General features: G+C 53.3%; 1 protein-coding gene and 1 pseudogene across 1 annotated transcript in view; both read left to right on the top strand.

Moving 5' to 3' along the window:
* The window catches only part of LOC114489470 (butyrophilin subfamily 3 member A3-like), a 33,882-nt gene extending 18,946 nt beyond the window's left edge, over positions 1-14,936 (top strand). The window contains exon 12 of the mRNA XM_036015869.1: positions 14,912-14,936. The gene's annotated coding sequence lies outside the window, so the exon portion shown is untranslated. The remainder of the gene's footprint in view (positions 1-14,911) is intronic.
* LOC114489468 lies at positions 6,210-15,065 on the top strand (annotated as a pseudogene).
* Positions 15,066-20,383: the final 5,318 nt, after the last annotated feature.

The raw sequence follows: 20,383 nt of genomic DNA, 5'->3' as shown, positions 1-20,383 counted from the left end.
CAGGCCTCTCCGTGACGTCCAGTTTGTGGGAGGGACCTCTGAGCAGAAATGGCCGCCAGGCTCTGTTCTTCGATGTGTGAGCCCAGTTAGTCACCAAGACCCCTTGTTAGTGGGTGTCTTTTTTTCTCAGGGTTCACACTGCCATTCTTCAGGGAATTCATGGAATCCCACATCCTACAGGTCCCCAGGAACGACAGTCCCCTGGCATCAGCGGGGAAGCCAGAACCTCTGTCATCAGATGCCAGGGGACCAAGGGAAGGGGCCTGAGTTGGAGCTTGTCCTGTGTCAGGCTGTGGGGAGCATCCTGCTGACAGAACATTGGAGGTGGCCTTGACCTTAGGAGGAGGGGCCAGGGACCTGGGTCAGACCGTCGGTGAAAGGAGGGAGACTAGACATTTAGAAGTGAGGGATGCCCACTGAGTGTTTTGAAATTACGACTGAAAATTACTCCTACATCCATGTTTTAAACACAGCTTCGGTGCCTCACGCAATTCAGCACCCTGTTCTCCGTGACAGGTGTGTGTGCAAGTTCCCAGGGGAAGGTGTGCTGACGCTCCCAGCTTACTTTAAGAGGCTCCAGATAACTAAACATAAGGCATCAGCAGAAGGATGGATGACTATGAAGTAAGCGTGTGTTATAAACGTGCACTGTGGACTCTCAACAGCAGGTGTGCAGAGGCCTGGAGGCACAGGGCAGACTGACAGCCGTCAGAAGGGAGGGGTGGGGGGCTGAGTGGGAGAAGGTGAAGGCATGAGCCAGAAACACACACACACACACACACACACACACAACTGTGTGGTGACAGCCAGGGGGGAGGGGTGGGTGGAGGTGGGCAAAGGGACAAAAAATGGGGACAGAAAGGGACTTTCCTTGCAACAACAGGTGCACAAAGCAGTGAGCAGATGAAGTTTTATTGGGTTCTACACTTCAAAACTGAGTTTGTGAGCCAATATCACCCTAATACATTCAATTTTTAAAACTATAGTACAATTTAAAACAGGAAAAAGAGAAACTAGTAAAAAACAAGCAGTAGGTATATTCAGTTTTCACTGAAACATTCTCTCAACTGTGCCCTGTCTTTGTAGTTTTCCTGACAAACTGCTGACAGAGGGGGTGGGGCAGGAAGAACCGTGTTCTGCTGCTGACAACAGAGACCAGAGGTGCCCGGGTCTTCAACTAAACACGGTCCACGTTCCTCTCACGTGAGATGACCCCAGAGGGCGGCGGTCCAGAGCTGGTCTGAGAGCTCAGAGAGGCATCCAGGCCCCAGCCTCCACCTGTCTCCATTCTCTTCCCTCTCCATGTGTGGCTTCCATCCCCAGGTGGCCTCTTGGTGATGAGATGGCTGCTGAGCTCCAGCTCCAGAGACGGTGTCTACCCAAGAGGAAGGAAGAGTTGGAGGACCATGTGTCTCTTTGGAGAAACACAATCAACAACATCCACCTGCAAACTATCAGCTCAAACTCAGTCCCTCAGCCTCTCCCATCAACAAGGTGATCGGCACAGTGTGGCACCTGTCTCTCCCAAACTGGGTCTGTTCACTGAGAAGCAGCAGGGAACAGATGTGGCACAAGGGAGCAGCCACCTCCACCCCAGAACCCACATTCACACGATGGGATGCATCACAGTCCATCAGCCACAGTCACACTCTGCCCTGGGGCTCAACTCATGCCTTTGAGACCTAAACACAGTGTCTCTGGCGGCCCCAGGCCACAGGTGGACCCTGCTGGCCCCCAAGTTCCCTGACAGACACACTCACAGCCTCTCCCGTCCAACCTCAGAGAACACAGACCCTGCAGCAGAGAGAAATGAGCACACCTGAAACCCAGGTGCAGCTCAGGTGAGGGGCAGAGGGTGGATCGACCTTCTCAGCAACGCCCCCATGAACCTTCCCTGGAAAACCTGGAACCTGCCCATCGGTCCCTGACAGCACCGCCCGTGGGAACCTGAACACGGTGCTGCTTGGGAGTGGATCTGAGACCTGAGTGTCACAGGGGCCAGGACAGGTGGCGTGGGTCCACCCTCTCTCTGTCCCACCTGCACTGGGCTCTGCTGTCAAGTCGTTAGCAAATGACCACAGTGACCCTGTAACTCCTGCACCCTCCTCTCCTCCCACACTGCCCTCTGCTGCTCTGTCCTGGTTCCTCTGCTAAACACACTGTGACACAAGTGACATGAAGCAGGTGTGTGCAGTGAGATACTGCTCACACACCCCACACCCAGGACTGATTCACGCAGGTGAGCACACAGAGAGACCCAGAGGGAGGGAGTCAGGGCTGGAGCTGGTCTGCACTGCCCCATCCAACTCGGGGTCCCTGTTCATGCCAACCTTGCCCACTGGTTTCTGCCCAGCAACTGATGAGACACAAGGCTCTGAGCCAATCAGAGAACAAGCGTTTTCAAAGAGGGACTTTGCCCATTTCCCTTGCTGAGCACTCTTTCCTTCCCCCACCCTTCTTTCCACATCAGAGACTCACCTATGATAAAGAGCCCTGAAGTACCTTTGCTCTGTGATTTTCATCTGGGAGTGTCAAGGTTAATTGTGGGGCAGGTGGTGAAAGCCAGGGCCCGAGCCCCTAGGGAGAAAGGCTGAGGAGCAGGGGGAGCCTGCAGGGTGTCCCTCACCCAGAGAAGGAGTGTGGGGCTGTGAGCCTGCAGGTGAGGGCACAGGGGGAGCCTGGAGCCGGGCAGGTAAGGTCTCCCCTGGGAAACCTGTGGGAGGGAGACAACGGAAACCAGGGAGCTGGACGCCTGCCCATCCCTGGGAACTTCCTGTGGTCAGAGAGGGGCAAGGCCCCTCACAGTCTCTCCTGCTCGTCTCTGGGGACGTGTTCTAGGAGATTCTAGAAGAGAGATTGACACCAAACCAGGTTCACCTTCCTGCTGTTTGAAAGCCAATAATGGAGAGACAGGGACTGGTGGGAGGAAAGCAGGTCCATTCAAGGTCTGCAATTCCAGATGATGGGGTCTCTCCTCACAAAGACCATGTGAACAATGGACACTGTCAGGGGTCTTGTAAACAGACAGAAGGAAGGAAAACAAAAAAAAAAAACAACAAAGACACGGAAAGGAGGGTGCTGAGAGTTCTGTGTCGAGGGGACAATGTACAAGCAACACAGTCTGTTCAGGTTCCTGGTCAGGTCAGCAAACCTCCCAGAGCTGAATGTCTGAGGGTGGAGTGAGCTCCTTCTGGAGTCAGTGTCTGGAATTCTTCAGCAAACCGGCTGTTTATCTGAGTCACATGTAAGTGAGCAGGTCGTCATTTACAGAAACAATGTGGAAAGAACAGTGGGGTGGGTTACCAGGTGTGTCTTAAAGATCAATTGTACAACCCTGGCCAGTGCGGCTCAGTTGGTTGGAGCATCGTCCCACACACCAAAAGGCTGGGGGTTTGATTCCTGGTCAGGGCACAGACCCAGGTGCTGGGTTCCATCCCCTGAATCTGCAGCCTAGGAGGGGCAGCCAACTGATGTTTCTCTCTCCCGCCCACTCTCTTTGTCTGTTCATCCTCCTACTCTCTCCTCCACCCTTCCACTCCCTCTAGAAGTAATGAAGAAAAATGTCCCTGTGTGAGGATATAAAAAGATGTCTGTGTAAGGAAGATTGTTAAAGAAATACTTGTGACATAGAACAATCTGTAGCATCCACACACACAACGGTTGAGGAATGCATGACTACACAGTGTCTGACCACAGAGGGGGGTCCAGTCCGTGTGTCTATTGGCCGTCTGTGCCTCCTCTTTGGAGAAAAGTCCGTTCAGGCCCACAGCTCATTTTATAATTCAGATTGTTTGCTTTTTTGATGTTTAGTTGTCTGAGTTCTTTCTAAATTCTGAATATTAAACACAGTTTAAAAAGTGGGTCCTATTACTACCTGCTTTTTATTTTATTTATTTGTTTAGTTTAAGATTCCATTTATTTATGTTTAGAGAGAGGGAAAGGGAGGGAGAAAGAGAGCGAGAGAGACACTGAAGCACAAGAGAAACATCAATCGGTTGCCTCTCACATGCTCCCTGCCAGGAACCCAGCCAGCACCCCAGGCCTGTGCCCCTCCCTCGGAATCGAACTGGCAACCTTTGGGTTCTCAGGCTGGCACTCAACACACTGAGCCACACCACTCAGGGCTGTACACTTTTTAATTGTGTTGCTGGCAAATACATTCTTCATTGACTACATGGTGTTTACATTTTGTGTTCGTTTCCTGTGCTGGGCAAACACTTGTTACTTTGAGATGGTCTCATTCATTTATTTGTTCACTTTTTGCCCTTGCCCAAGGGGACATGCTGAAAAAGATATTGCTCAGAGTGATGTTAGAGAATTCACTGCCTACGTTTCCATCCAGTTTTATGGTTTCGGATTTTACATTTAAATCTTTAATTTTATTTTGTGTATCTTCTTGTAACTGGTATAGGGAAGTGATGCAGTCACACCCTTTTGCACATATCCGTCCAGGGTTGTCAACAACATTTAGAAGAGGGTCCCTTCACCTCAGACCGACTGCCCACAGAAGCAAAGACTCGTTGCTGGCTCTCTGGTCCATCCCTTTGACTTTGGTGACTGCTGTCCTGCCAGGTCCTGCTGTCTCTTCAGTGCAGACGTGTGACGTCCTGTCCTGTGAGGGAGGGTGGCACCACTGACTTCGTTCTGTCTCAGGGTTTCTCTGGCTGTTCAGAGTTTTTGTGTTTCCACATGCATTTTAGGGTTAGTTGTTGTGCTTCTGAGAAGTAGGTGGTTGGTACTGTAGTAGGGATTGCACTGAGTCTGTGTGTTGCCTTAGGCAGTGCGGACATTGGGACAATATGAACCCTTCCCAACACCAGCACACTGCATGTCCCCACTCATTTGTGTCTTCCTCAGTTTCTGTCCTCACTGTCCTACAGTCGTCACTGTGCAGGTCTGTCACTCTTCACTTACATTGAGTCCTAGGGACTTTGTCCTTTTGGATGATATTGAAAGTGGGATTTGAGGAATGTCTCATTCTGAATATTCAGTGTTGCTGTGTAGAAGGCAGCAGGTTTCTGCTTTTATATCCTGCAGTGTGACTGCATTCATACTAGTTCTAGTAGTTGTTTGGGTTTTTTTTTTTTTGGTGGAGTTCTCAGGATTTTCTCTAGTTTGTAGCATGTCATCTGCAAATGGTGAGAATTTTACTTTTTCCTCTCTGATTTGTATGATTTTTATTTCTCTGTCCTGTCTAATCAGTGTGGCCAGGACTCCCAACACTGTGTTGAATGGGAGTGGTCACTGTGGGCATCTGTTTCTCCTTCTGGTCCACAGGAGCAGCCTTCAGCTTTGCACCACTGAGACTGTGTGGGCTGTTGGTTTAGGAATCATGTTTTTAAGGAAGAGGTTTTCTATGTATTTGTAACAAAATTGGTTGCAGTTTGGGTATTTAAATTGTATGTACACTTTGCTATTACAGATTTTAGCATGATGAACACACTTAAATATAAACCTTTGTGATATTGCCTGATCTTTTTTCTTTGAGACTAAATCTTTTAAACAAAAAAAAACATTTTAAAGCCATTCTGTGTGTGTGTATATATTCAAAATGCATTGAGAAATATTTACACTCATATAAAGCAAAGCCTATGATTTCCATCATAAATAATAAATATTTTATTCTATTATTATTATTACGATTAATAATATTTTGGTAATTTTATACTTCGCTGTGATCAGGAATAAAAAACAATAAATATCTCCAGAAATCAGTGGAAATACATCCCATACTGTGAAAACTCTTAACATTTAAAACATTCAGGTAATTGTAAAAGCACAAGGTGCAAAGGACTTCGGCTTCTGCTCTGGATGGAATAGGAGCCCCGGGAGGGGCTGAACAGGAGGGAGGGGAGGGGTCAGGACGTCCTGGCTGCTGTGCGGAGCACCGCCTGCAGGGGGCAGCAGAGAGATCGGGGACTCAGAGGGGAGGGGCCTGCCTTCCTCAGAGGGTGATGCTGGGGGTCCACAACTGGCTGTGGCAGGGAAGTGTGGGCCATTGGAGGGATTCTGAGCACGTTCCCACAGGAGAGCCCCGCAATCCCTGGTGGAGGCGGTTAAGGTACGTGCACTACCGTTCCATGTTTCCTGGGTGATTTCCATGTTGGGATCCAAGGTGAAGAGACTCCCCAGGAGACATTTGCAGAGGAGGCTCTCGGGTCAGCAGGGATCCTGGTTGTGCCCTCTTCCGGCCCTGGGGAGGCCGCGTCTCCAGTGGAATTCTCCACCTTCTCCCAGGTCGTCACTGCTACCCAGCCCCTGCTGGTGTCTCTCTCTGCCCAGCAGGGAATGATGGTGAGGCGCCTGGTCCTCCGTCTGCCTGCCCTCCCTGTCTGCCTCGCCGTGGTCCAGCTGCTCAGCCCCTGCTCAGGTAGGACCTGCTCTGCGTTTGTGCATCTGAACCTTTCCCTTGGGGCCCAGTCAGAGCCCTGGGCTCCCCACCCCATCCCTGCAAGGCCCGTCCAGACGCACCTGTGTGGGGACGGAGTTCCTGTCTAGGTGTCTCTCCCCTCGCCCTCCCTGCTGGGTCACCCCCTGGTCCTCTGGCCCCAGCTCCCTCTGACGGAGCGCCCCCTTCTGATGACCAGCTCAGTTTGCTGTGGTCGGACCCCCCGAGCCCATCCTGGCCATGGTGGGTGAAGACGCTGAGCTGCCCTGTCACCTGTCCCCGGAGATGAGCGCTGAGACCATGGAGCTGATGTGGGTGCGATCCAGCCCCAGGCAGGTCGTGCACACGTACGCACACGGGCAGGAGGACACGCCGGCAGCAGAGTTTCGAGGGAGAACTTGGATTTCAAGAGAGGACATCACTGTGGGGAAGGCTGCTCTCTGGATTCGGGATGTCAGAGTCTCTGACAGAGGAACCTACCTGTGTTACTTCCAAGATGGAGACTTCTTTGAAAATGCCCTGGTGGAGGTGAAGGTGGCAGGTGAGCCTCTGGTTTGATCTGTGCTTGTTTCCTGTGGGGTCAGGAGCACAGGCTTCAGGCCCACCTGAGAGCTCTCCCTGCTCCTCACCAGCACCTGCTCCCCCCCACCCCGCTGCCCCACCTCCCTCCTGCTTCTCTGAGGCCCGAGACGGACCCAGGTCTTCCCCCAGGAAGGGCTCCTCCTGCATCCAGTAAAGAGTCCCTCACACCACCCACCAGGTCTCAGCAGGGAAGTGGAGGTCAGGGACGGGAAGGAGGAGGACACCCCCCCACAGTGGGTGGCACACAGGTGTTTGGGTTCAGCGTGTCCCAGACAGTGGCTGTGGGCCCCCCAGGTGCCCGCTGCTGTGGGTCCAGGGGGCTGAGCTGCAGGGACAGCACCTGTGGTGCCCACACCCTCCAACCAGAGGCCCCGGGACACACGTGCAGTTGAACAGGGTGTGTCCATCCCTGGAGCAGTGAGGGGGGACGCACAGGGGAGGAAACCGGGTGTCTCAGAGAAGGGGTGTCAGGGAGGACTGGGTGTGACCTCTGGGCTGTCAGGGGACTTGGGGGCTGTGGAAGCAGGGCTCTGCTCTGGGCTGGGTGCTGTCAGGAAGGTGCAGGGGTGTCATGGGTCACTCCCAGGCAGGACAGGGGAGGGTGGTCACTGCTGAGGTCTGCACACTGTTCCTGCTTCCTCTGTGCTCAGACCCACTGCTGAGTGGTCCTGACTGTGTCCTGCCCCGTCCCAGGGACAGAGTGACCTTGTCTGAGGTGCTGCCCCATGAAAGTGCTCATGTCCGGGTGTCAGGGCTGCACTTCACCTTCTCAGGACACAGCCCCGCCCTGGGCTTCTGCCTGGTGGGTCCCTGGGGAGCCCGGCAGGGGATGGACTGTGGGGGATCCTGGCTTTGTCCCTGCAGGGCCTCCTGAGCAAGACACTGTCCCTCCCTGTAGGTCACAGGTCCTTTGAAGAGAGTCCTCCCCACAGGACTCTGTCCTCTCAGGTCTGTAAGGGGCTTCTCCCTGTTCCCCTTGTGTTTAGGGATTCAGTGTCAGTAGGAAAAACCCCACAGTTCCTGCCTGGGTCAGCGGTCTTCTGTGGAGAAGTGTTCCCCTCTCCACAGTCACGTGACAGAAACTTCCCAGAGTGGAGGGGCCCCAAAGGAGGCTGACACCTGCAGCATTAGTTACATGAAGTGTTTCCCCTGGTGCCATACATGTAACATACAGCTAGGGCAGAAGCAAGACAGGTGCAGATCCTTCCTGCACACGGCATGGAGAAGGCTGACACAGGGCAGGCGGGATGGGTGGGGCACTGGGTTGGGACCTGCTTCAACTATGGGAGAATTTAAATGCTTGCCCAGGGTGGGGTGAGGGGCTGTTCCAGGAACCAGCAAGTCTGAGCCATGGGGGAGGGGAGGGTCCAGCAGTCTCTAAGGGGATTCAGGGGAAACAATGTCTGTTCTGGCCCAGATCCCCTGGATCCGGCACGAGGGTCCAGCGATGGTCAGGCAGTGGTCACACCGTGGGTCAGTCTCTCCTGCACAGCACACTCTGGGACCAGCTCCTGGGGAATCCCTGCTGGGCTCATCCAGGGTGCGTGTGCCCCTCCCTGCTGTGGGGACCCCCACCAGTGCAGAGGGCTCCCCAGGATTCAGACTCACTGTTCCTCCCCAGCGCTGGGCTCTGACTCCCACGTTGAAATGAAGGGCTACGAGGCTGGAGGGATCCGTGTGGAGTGCACGTCTGCCGGCTGGTACCCGCAGCCCCAGATCCAGTGGAGAGACGCCAGGGGACACAGCTTGTCTGCTGAGGTGGCCACAGGGGCTGCAGACCCCCAGGGCCTTTATGCAGCCTCAGCCTCTGTGATCCTGGAAGGCAGCTCTGGGGAGGGGGTCTCCTGTGTCATCAGAAACCCCCTGCTGGGCCAGGAGAGGTCAGCCAGGCTTTCCATCCCAGGTGAGTGCCCTGCCCACTGCCCTGGGCTCCTGGGTGGCCCCGGGGGAAGGTGTGGTTGTCTGCTGCTGACCTGGGTCTCTGCAGGGAACAGAAGGGACAGAGCAGGGACCTGCTGCTCCTTCCCCATGAAGCTGTTTGTGTCACAGACACCTTCTGAGCACTTCCTGCGGCCACACACGGTGCCAGGGGATGGGAACTGGGGACAAAGGGTCAAGAGGAGCAAAGATGTGAGAAAATGGGAAAAGAATGTACAATGCAAACCTTAGAAAAAGGGCTGATCTCCTTAAAATATAAAACAACCATGCAGAGTAAAGAACAAAGAACAGGAATTATCAGTTCACAGAACAGGAAATGACTCAGGAAAAGTGTCCAATCTCACTGACTGGGGAGGTGATTTCCACCTGTGAGACTGGCAACAGAGGAAAAAACGAGGTGATTGGTAAGACATTCTGATGGCAGAATTGTGGGGAGGCAGTCACTCTTAGAGGTTTCTGGCTATTGTTTGGTGTAGTTTTATGTCAATAAGCACAATGTCCCCTGGGGACACCAGAGCCACCTCATCCAGAGTACTCATTCATTCAGTTATGCAAGATCCCACTTCTGGGACTTTATCTGACAGATCAGCTCACATTTCTGTGTAATGATTCATATAAAAGGTTATTTCCTGCACCATGAGCTATAACAACAAAGAGTCAGAGACGGTGCAAGTGCCCCCGAGGGGCCGTGTGTGCAGGGGGCGCTGCCCTGTGAGAGCAGACACAGACCTGCCCCCTGTGCTGAGGCGGGAAGGTCGCCCAGACCCGGGGGAGCAGAGGGAACCACCTGTGGACCCGCTGGTGTGGAGTGCTGTCTGCGGTGTGAACAAGATGAAATAAAAATTATATTAATGTTTTTTAAATTTAACCAACACTTGCATGGCACTCACTATGTGTCAGGCACTGTGTAAACATTAACTTAATCTCTTACCAGTCGGGACACCAGGAACAGGTCCTTAAGTCATTAGTTCAAGGTCACAGAGCTCGTCAGGTGGAAGACCCAGAATAGGAACCCAGACCCTCCTGCTCCAAAGTTCATGTTCTTAATCCCCAGATTAAAGTGACTCAGAAGGAGATAATAAATGGCAGAGGGAGAAGCAATGGAGAGATTTCAATGACTTTCTATACTTTCTTTTACATTCAAAATATTCCCTTGTGAGAGGCAGTTACTTCAAGACAACGGTGTTATGTGCCAGTGAAAGTTCTGGGCACTTTGGGGAGAGAACGATTGTTTTCAGTCCCCAGATACTCTGAGACCCAGGGTGGTCATCAGCTCAGGCTCACCCTCCGCAGGCCCCTTTTTCCGGAACGCGCAGCCCTGGGTGATGGCCCTGGGCGTGACCCTGCCGGCTCTGCTGGGGCTCCTGGCGGGGGCGGGGTACTTCCTGTGGCGACAGCAGAAGAAGATCCAGGCCCTGTCCCAGGAGAAGGAGAGGGAGCGAGCGCAGAAAGAAGCAGCTCAGGCGGAGAAAGAAGCAGCTCAGGCGGAGAAGGAAGCAGCTCAGGCGGAGAAGGAAGCAGCTCAGGCGGAGAAGGAAGCAGCTCAGGCCAAGGAGCAGCGGGAGCGAGGCGCCAAAGGTGAGGCCCAGCTGCAAGGTGGTCACCACCTCCCGGCCCCACCCTGCATGCACCACGTGGGTCCTCTATTCGATCCCCTTTAAAGGAGTTTCTTTTTCTGCTGATTTCCAGAGAAGCTGCAGGACGAACTCAGTAAGTGGCGATCCCCGGCCCACACGTCCTGGGGTCCCTGCATTACAGGAGTCACTGACCCCTCACATTGTTCCCTGCAGGGTGGACAAGGATCCCGTACCTACCACGTGAGTACCCGGACCCGCATCTCCACCTCTCTGCTTGGATAGTTCAGCCACTTTGCTCCCTGCTAACGTCCCAGGGGAAGAAATGAGGACGCTGGTGGGGGGGACCAGGCAGTGGTCTGTCTCAGTGGGGGAACGGGCTGCCGTCTCTCTCCACCAGGGGGCGCTGGCTTGGGACACCCCAGGAACCCCAGAAAGTAGACTGGGCCGGGACTTGACTCAGTGTGGGAGTCCTTGCTTCCCTGCTTGGTTCACAAACTCTGTAGCCCACCAAAAAGAAAGTCAGAAGGAGAGAAAAGTGTCTTAAAAACAGGAGTGGCTGTGGCAGTTGTCACAGACTTACCGTCACTGCTGAAAAAGTAGTATCTGAAATTTTCCCATTAGGTTGCCCCATTGTTTCCGGAGTAGGCAGGAAATAATGCAGATTGAGGGGAATGAATCCCAGCACACAGGTACACACGTGTGTACACACGGCAGCGTATGTGCAAACACACCCAGGTCCTGGAGAACCTGGTCATCGCTTATATGACAGGGTCGTGGTCCGGTCCCCCAGGGGACGTCTGACCACAGATAGTCCCAAACCCTGAATACACGAGGTTTTTCCTTTTCACGTAAAGGAAGGCTTCTTGTTGGCACACCAGCAGTGCAGCATCACTGTGCTTGCTCATTGTAGTTGTTATTAAGTGAAATAGGGGTGACAGAACACCAGCAATGTGACACTGGGACCGTCCATGTGTCACAGAGACGCTCTTCAGTCACTAAGGGTGGGTGGGCCCAGGGTAGATTCCTGAGGGGGCAGGTCGGAGCAGACAGCAGGGGACCTCATCACACCACTCAGACTGATGTGCAATTTAAAACTCATGAATTGTTTGTTTCTGCAACTTTTATTCACCATCCCCAACAGTGGTTGTCAGAAGGTCACTGAAACTTCAGAAGCTAAAGCAGGGATGAGAGGTGACTGCTGCACAGACAGGGACAGGACAGCTGTGGGGTGACCCTGGGACATCCTGTGCAGGGCGCCTGGGGGTCCTGAGCTGCAGCTGATGGAAAGAGGAGGGGGAGCCGGGGAGGGAACAGGCAGAGGGAGAGGGAGGGAAGGTTGGGGGCACACAGGAAGATGACAGGGGGCACAAGAGACAGAAAGGAACTGATTCAGAAATGACAGTTCAGGTGACTGTCTGTCTCCATTGCAGGTGAGGAGCGGTCTCAGGTCTATGCAGGTGAGTGAGCCTGAGGCTCTCAGGTTTCCCGACTCCTGTGGGGGAAGCACGTGCAGCCTTTCCTGCTGGGGGAGGAGCCATCCCATCCAGCTCAGAGGCTCATTCTCTGTGTCTGCACCACCCCCTCCTGTCTGGTCACTCAGAGAGGACCTTCCAGACACAGTGTCCCCTCACCCTGCTGACACCCACGCCCACACCCGGCACAGCCTGGTCGTGTCCCCACGGGCCCAGCGTGATGGGGGGAAGCCCAGCACTGGGAGAGGGTTCAGCCTCGCCCGCAGAGCTGCAGATGAGGGGAGTGGACGTTGAAGGGGACTGAGGAGAGGAGAGAGAAGAGGCTCAGTGAGGACAGTGGGTGGGGGGGGGACAGAAAGAATGACCTTTCCTTGTCTGTGTCTCCTTCCCTCCAGAGTGGAAGACGGCCCTCTTCCAGCCTGGTGAGTGGGTCCCTCTGTGTCCCCAGGACAACCCCCGAGGGCCCCTGCTCCCTCTTTCCTCTCCTACTATTTCCTGAGGGAGGTGACCTGAGGTCATGGTCTCAAAGGTGTGCCCACCTGCTGCCCAGAGCCCAAGGACCAGGGACGGCAGGTGTCCTGGGGCCCACAGGTCTCTGTGGGAGGAAGAGGCAGGAGGGGCGGGGCTGGAGGGAGGGGCTGCAGGGAGGCGGAGGGGGGACCTGACCAAGCTCCTCCCCTCCTGCCCCCGTGTGTCCCCGAGTTCTGCCGTGTTCCACAGTCACTGCTGCTCTGTGGGGGCTGGGACAAGGACCGAGTGAGGTGGTGACTGTGTGTTGTCAGAGCACCTGCAGGAAACAGACGGCCTGTTTGAAGGGGGTGTTTGTCTGACAGTAATGACCACGGTGAGGAGAAGGTGTCTTAAGACCTAAAAACGATGCAGACAACTCCTCAGACTGTGACACACTGTGCTGCAGGGTGACTCACTCCCAGGGGTGCAGGGTCAGAGAGGACAGAGGACCCCACAACCTGCACAGATCATCCCCTGACAACACACCCCTCACAGCACTTTCTCACACTGTGACTCGGGCACTGATGACTGACAGGAACAGGGACAAAGAATGCGGCAGCACCAGCCACACCTCCTGGTGGTCCTGTGACAGGTGACCCTTTATCATCCACACGGTCCCCAGTGTGGAGTTGACCTCGGTGCCCCTGTCACTCTGGCTGTTAGTGACAAAAGTGCTCATGGCCGTGTTTAAGGGACACGGATGGCCGCCACCTGGAGGCTTTGGTGTGCTGGCTGAGGAGAGTGAGGTGGGTCAAAGGTCACAGCAGAAGAGGTGAAAGAGATCCCTGACACAGAGATGGGGTTGGGTGGGTTCACAAGGACAGGTGGGGTGACATTAGGCAAACCAACCAGGACCACTGGGCCCAGGGGTCCCAGCAGTGGGGGCTGTGACCCCCCCTTGGCCCAGGGCAGAGGGACAGGGAGGACTCACTTGGGCCTGGAGGGGGCAGCTGGGGCTCAGGGGGAGGGCCTGTGGGGAGGAGCTGTGGTGGAGCATCTCCCAGGGGGACGTGGGGGTCAGCACTGTGCCCCCTCTCCTCCCTCCTTACCATGTCCAGCCTGCGCCTCCCCTTGGCCAAACCCACAGTAACCAGAGGCCAGGGGCCCAGGGGTGCTGTCCATGGAGGACTGACTCCTGGGCCAGAGGGGGGGGACAGGTGGGGAGTGGACCCCAGAGCACATGGAGCCCCAGCCTGGCTCCGAGCACAGGAGGGACACGGTGTCTGTTGTCACACCAGGCACTTCCTCTGTGCCCAGCCTGGGGCTCAGTCTACCACCCAGTTGTCCTATTCCTCCCCAGAGACCAGTGTTTTACCCCCACTTCTCAGACAGGAAATTGAACTTGAGATATTCCGTAGCTGGTGTCTGAGGAAAGAGAGAATATGCAGGAAAGGACGTCCCCCAGCTCAGGGGGCAGAGCCTGGGCTGACGTGTAATCCATGTGACTGTACAGCACAGGTGGGCTCAGACATTCTGGGGCAGAAACAGGGAAATGATAGATCCCAGCCCTCCTCACCCTCCCCTTCCTCACCAATCACAAGACCCCTGCATTTCCCTGGCACGGCTGAGGGTCATGTCCAGGGTGAGCTGGGGACCCCAGACTGTGGGCTTGGCTTCCTGCCCAGACCCAGGCCTGGAAGGCTGAGGCTCTGATGTCCAGGAGCCATGGCTGACCCCACGCCCTCTGAACCCCCTGCAGCGGATGTGTTTCTGGACCCAGACACGGCGCACCCCGCCCTCCTGGTTTCTGAGGACAAGAGGAGCCTGCAGTGGACAGACACATGGCAGAACCTGCCAGAAAACCCCAAGAGATTTAACCGGGCGTACTGTGTGCTGGGCTGTGAGAGCTTCATGTCAGGGAGACACTTCTGGGAGGTGGAGGTGGGGGACAGGGCACAGTGGCGTATTGGGGTGTGCAGGGAGGACTTGAGGAGGAAAGGGAAAGTTAAAATGGCCCCTGAGAATGGATTCTGGACAGTGGGGCTGTGGCCTGGAAGGGTTACAGGGCTCTCACAGACCCACAGACCACAGTGACCAATGTGAGCCCCCCTGAGAGGGTGGGGGTTTTCCTGGACTGTGAGCTGGGGGTGGTCTCGTTCTACAATGCCCTCGACGGGTCTCACATCTTCACCTTCCCGCACACCCACTTCTCTGGGCCTCTGAGGCCTGTTTTCAGGATCTTCAAAAAGGAGCCCACTCCCTTGACCATTTGCCCAGTGCAAGAAGCAGTGGGGGGGATCCCTTGTGCCTGACCCAGGGCCTGACCCTTTCCTGGAGACCCCAGTGTCCCCGGGCTCAGCTGGTGGGAATGGGGACCCTCAGGCTGAAGAAACGTCTCTGCTTCCTGCTGCCCCGCCTGGAGCTGAGGGCCTCCTGGACAGCAAACCTCTCAGCAGGAAAACACTAAACACACTGAGTGACGGACTTCACTGACACTCCCTCAGTTTTTCCACATGAGAGACAAGGAGACCAGGGTGCAGACAGTGAGTTAACTTTCCAAAGGTGAGTTGGGGGCTTCGAATGACCAGAGCTGAGATTTATAGGTGACTTCACAGGTACTGGATGATGTGCTAATTGTTTCAGGTGAACCTCACTCACTAATACAACCTTCCTTTAGAAAGGTGGAAACTGAGGCAGCAGCAATTAACTGACGTACATAGTTCACACAGATTTTCGTGCTGAATGATGTCCATCCCCTGCATCTCCCCCTCCCTCTCGTCTGTCCCTTTGCAGCTGATTGTCTTGTTGGGTAGGGTTATGGGCAGCCCTGAGGGTCCCTCCCAGGACACCAAGGGTAAAGGTCACTGCAGGTGACTGTGAAGGCCACACCCCACTTGGATCCTTCAAGGTCAACTGTCAGAGCCATGGTCCACCCCTTCACTGACTGGCTCTGCAGGACGCCATGGTCCAGAGGATAAACTCACAGTGACCCCATCACACAGGCTGAGAAGGGACCAGCGGCCACTTTCTGAACCAGCCTGTGACCCGTGAGCACAGAGCAGACCCACCCTCCCACCTCCCACCTGAAGGTGCTCTGTGAGCAGGACGGTGCGGGGGGAGGGGGCAGACGGACGTCAGTGGAAGGTTCATCACACGGTGGGACCCACGTCCAGGACAGGGACGCCCACCGCTGACCACCCACTGAGGTTCCCGAGGTCCCTGTCACTTGTGGGTCCTGGGGAAAGGCTGCTCTTCCTCATCATCATCGTCACTGTGACTGTTCACCTTGTGTCCCCTCCCCCCGCATGTGGGTGTCATGTCATATGTGTAAATTAATTGTCAATAATTGTCTCACTTCAAGGGACCTCTTTCTAGATCTAACCCCATGGATAACTCCCCAGGGTCACAGTTTACCTCCTTGGCACGTGTTACCCAATCCTTATTGGGTTAACTTTCTATTTTTGCTGTAATAGTATAAATTTCATGACCTAATGCAACACAAATCTGTTATCTCACAATTCTCTGGGTCAGAATCCAGCACGGCTCTCGCCAGACTTTGTTTAAGGTGTCTGCAGGCTGCTATTTCCCTTGTTTGTTTGTTTGTTTGTTTGTTGTTGTTTTGGGGGTGACCCAGGGCCCAGTCTGCGTTGCTGACTCTGGCTGCTGGCAGAGCTGAGTTCCCTGCAGTGACGGGACCCAGGTGGCCCCTCTTGCTGCTGTCAGAAGAGCTGAGACCCTCCAGGCTGGGAACGTCTGGGGTCGTTCTCGCAGGGACAGATGTGAGGGAACAAGTCAGCTGAAGGGAGTGACATGGGGACAGAGTCCCAGGAGTGGAGTCACTGCTGGTGGGGCCCTTGCTCGTGAGCTACCTGCAGTGTCCAGTGGAGACGGTGCCGAGGACGAACGACCTTTGTGAGCAGGGGAGGGTGGCCCTGCTCCTTCACGGTGCCACAGCCCAGGACAGCGCCATCCACCGCTGTCATTCCCAACCAGCCCCATCCTGAGACGAGGCCACTCTGTGCCTGAGGGTGGCAGGTCCCTTGTTTCTCTTTGGTGACTCTTCACAGTGTGACCCTTGGGGATAGTTTCTCTCTGCACTTCAGGCCCCCACAGACCATCAGGTGTTTGTCGAGGGTCCCGTGTAACCTGGCAGGGTGGCCTCCCCCTGCCTGAGGGCTGAGTGAGCGGATCGAGTCCTGAGAAGCACAGGGAGCTCAGTGGGGCCGTGAGCAGGGGAGACGGTGGGAACCCCACGGAGTAGCCCCATGCTGCTGCTCAGAGATCTCTAGGGTCCTTGACTGTCATGTGCATTAGGAATAGACATTTTAGACTATTTGTCTGTTCCCAGGTGTAGGGTCCAAGCCCCTCATTAAAATGAAGGGCCACAACGACAGTGGTGTCTAGCTGGAGTGCACCTCCACAAGGTGGTACCCAGAGCCCCGAGCAGTGTGGAGGGACCCCTATGGTGAGCTCATGCCCGCCCTGGAGGACACTCACACCGAGGACACAGACAGCCTCTACAGGGTCACCATGACTGTGATCATCAGGGACAGCTCTGTGAGGACCAGCCCTGCTCCGTCAGTAACACCTGCTGGGCCAGGAGAGGGGCTCTGGGGGTCTTCCTTCCAGGTCAGCTCCCTGCCCTCTGGGGGCCCGGCCCATGGACACAGGACCCTCAGCAGACAGTTGGGAACCTGAGTGGGGCTGGGGGAGGGGCAGGGCTGGGAGGGTCCTGGGCCCTGAGGAGCTCAGGCTGCAGCTGAGCTGAGGCCGCCCCCCTCCTCACAGGGGGCATCACAGAGTCTCCCATCCCAGGAGGAGGAGCCTCGTCTCTGAGGGTAAATCTGCTCATTTTCCCTGTTGTGGTTCTGATGCTGCAGCTACGGTTGTGTGTTCAGGACAATCTCACACCGTGGAGAGTGGTGGGGGCAGGGGGCTGTCTGCACCTGGTGGTGCTGATGCTGAAGCCTCCCCTCCTGCCTGTGGGGTTTTCAAAGATGGACCTGGGACAGTCAGTATCTACAGACACTCATAAAATCAGTCAACAAACACTTAGCAAGGATCACATATGTTTTAGGCTCAGTTCTAGAAAAAGGAGATAAGTCAGTGAATAAAATGCATATAAAGATCTTCCCTCAATGGTCTCACATTTTAGAAAAGCAGAAAGTAATGTATAAAACAGTTAAGTAAAGGAGTAAAATAATTAAACTGTTATATCAGATGGTGATAAGTGCTGTAGTAAAATCAATCCGGGGACAGTGTCTGGAAGGCTACAGGCAGGGGAGCTGTGATGGAACTGCAAAGGTGAGGGGAGGCTCCTGTGAGAAGGGACAACAGGGCACGTGGGGGGTGAGCACCAGGGCACAGGAGGGGCAGGTGCCAGGGCCTGAGGCAGCAGCACGTCTGGCAGTTTCGAGGAACCCGGGAGGCAGGTGTGGGTGGAGGGACTGAGTGCAGGGAGAAGGGGAGGAGGGGGTGGGGACCTGGAAGGGGCCCAGACTAGACGGGGCAAAGCACGTGACAGGGAGCCTGTGGTGGAGTCTCAGGGAGACAGGAGCCCGGGCAGGGACTGGAGCAGAAGCTGGAAGGAGGGCATTGCAGTGACCAGGCCCCAGTAGGGCGGCTCAGCGGGGACGGTGACAGTTTGTGGGTTTTCTTTTCTTTTTTTAATTTTATTTTCATCATCGTTCAAGTACAGTTTTCTTCCACTTACTCCCATTCCAGCCCACCCCACCCAACCCTCCCCTCTTCCCCCCCATTACTCCCCACCCCTAGTTTGTCCATGTGTCCTCCAAATTTGTTCCTGTAAACCCTTCCCAGTCCCCCCTGAAATTCCCTCTTCTCTCCCCTCTCGTCACTGTCAGTCTGTCCCCTATTTCAGTGTCTCGGTTATATTTGGCTTGTTTCTTTGTTTTGTTGTTTTAGGTTCCTGTTAAAGGTGAGATCATGTGGTAATTTGTCTTTCAACACCTGGCTTTGTTTCACTCAGCATAATGCTCTCCAGCTCCATGCAAGCTGTTGCAAAGGGTAGGAGCTCCTTCTTCTTCCTGGCTACATAGAATTTGATTGTGCAAATGAACCACAGTTTTTGATCCACTTCATTTAACTGATGGGCACCTAGGTCGCTTCCAGCACTTGGCTATTGTAATAGTGCTGCTATGAACATCAGGTGGCATAGGTTCTTTTGGATCGGTGTTTAGTGTTCTTAGGATAGAAATCCCAGCAGTGGAATTACCGGTCAAAAGGCAGATCCATTTTTAGTTTTCTGAGGAAGTTCCAAACTGCTTTCCACAGGGGCTGCACCAGTCTGCTGTCCCACCAACAGTGCACTAGGGTCCCCTTTGCTCCACAACCTCTCCAACACTTGTTGTTTGTTGCTTTGTTTATGATGGCCATTCTGACTGGTGTGAAGTGGTATCTCATTGTGGTTTAATCTGCATCTCTCTGGATGGCTAGAGATATTGAGCACTTTTCATATGTCTCTGGGCCCTCAGTATGTCCTCCTTGGAGAAGTGTCTGTTCAAGTCCTTTGCCCAGCTTTTTAATTGAATTCCTTGTCTTCTTAGAGTGCAGTCGTGTAAGTTCTTTATATATTTTGGAGATTAAATCCTTGGCTGAGGTATCATTGGCAAATATGTTTTCCCATACAGTTGGTTCTCTTTTTATTTTGATACTGTTTTCTTTAGCTGTGCAAAAGCTTTTTATTTTGATGGGGTCCCATTTGTTTATTCTTTCCTTTATGTCCCTTGCTCTAGGAGACAAGTCAGTAAAAAAGTTTCTGTGTGAAATACCTGAGATTTTCCTACCTACGTTCTCTTCTAGGACTTTAATGGTGTCACGGTTTATATTTAAGTCTTTTATCCACCTTGAATCTATTTTTGTATAAGGTGTAAGTTGGTGCTCGAGTTTCATTTTTTTGCACATAGCTGTCCAGTTCTCCCAACACCATTTGTTGAAGAGGCTATTTTTATTCCACTTTATGTTGCTGCTTCCTTTGTCAAATATTAATTGACCGTAGAGACTTGGGTTTATTTCTGGGCTCTCTGTTCTGTTCCATTGGTCCATGTGCCTGTTTTTATGCCAGTACCAGGCAGTTTTGATTACAGTGGCCTTGTAGTATAGTTTAGTGTCAGGTATTGTGATCCCTCCTACTTTACTCTTCTTTCTCAAAATAGCAGCAGCTATTCGGGGTCATTTATGGTTCCATATAAATTGTTGAAGTGTTTGTTCTATGTCTGTGAAATATGCCATTGGTACTTTAATAGATATTGCATTGAATGTGTAAATTGCTTTTGGTAGTATGGACATTTTGATGATATTAATTCTTCCAATCCATGAACACGGTATATGTTTCCATTTGTTTGTGTCTTCCTTGATTTCTCTCCTCAGTGTTATGTAGTTTTCTGAATACAGGTCTTTTACCTCTTTGGTTAGGTTTATTCCTAGGTATTTTATTTTCTTTTTGCTATTTCAAATGGGATTTTTTTCTTGATTTCTGCTTCTGCTGTTTCATTGTTGGTGTACAGAAATGCCTTTGATTTCTGGATATTGACTTTGTATCCCACTGTTTTGCCAAATTCATTTATTAAGTCAAGCAGTTTTTTGGTGGAGTCTATAGGATTTTCTATGTACACTATCATGTCATCTGCAAACAGTGACAGTTTTGTTTCCTCCTTTCCGATTTGGACTCCTTTTATTTTTTTTCTTGTCTGATTGCTGTGGCTAAAACTTCCAGTACTATATGGAATAGAAGTGGTGAAAGCAGACATCCTTGTCTTGTTCCTGATCTTAGTGGAAAAGATTTTAATTTTTGCCCATTGAGTATAATGTTGGCTGAAGGTCTCTCATATATGGCCTTTATTATGTTGAGGAATGCTCCCTCTATTCCCACTTTACTGAGTGTTTTTATCATAAATGGGTGCTGTACCTTATCAAATGCTTTTTCTGCATCTATTGATATGATCATGTGGTTTTTG

Source organism: Phyllostomus discolor, chromosome 14 (genome assembly GCF_004126475.2).
Source record: "Phyllostomus discolor isolate MPI-MPIP mPhyDis1 chromosome 14, mPhyDis1.pri.v3, whole genome shotgun sequence".
NCBI classification, from domain to species: Eukaryota; Metazoa; Chordata; class Mammalia; order Chiroptera; family Phyllostomidae; genus Phyllostomus; species Phyllostomus discolor.
The sequence above is the reverse complement of the archived record's forward strand: the minus strand, read 5'-3'. Positions and strand labels throughout refer to the sequence as shown.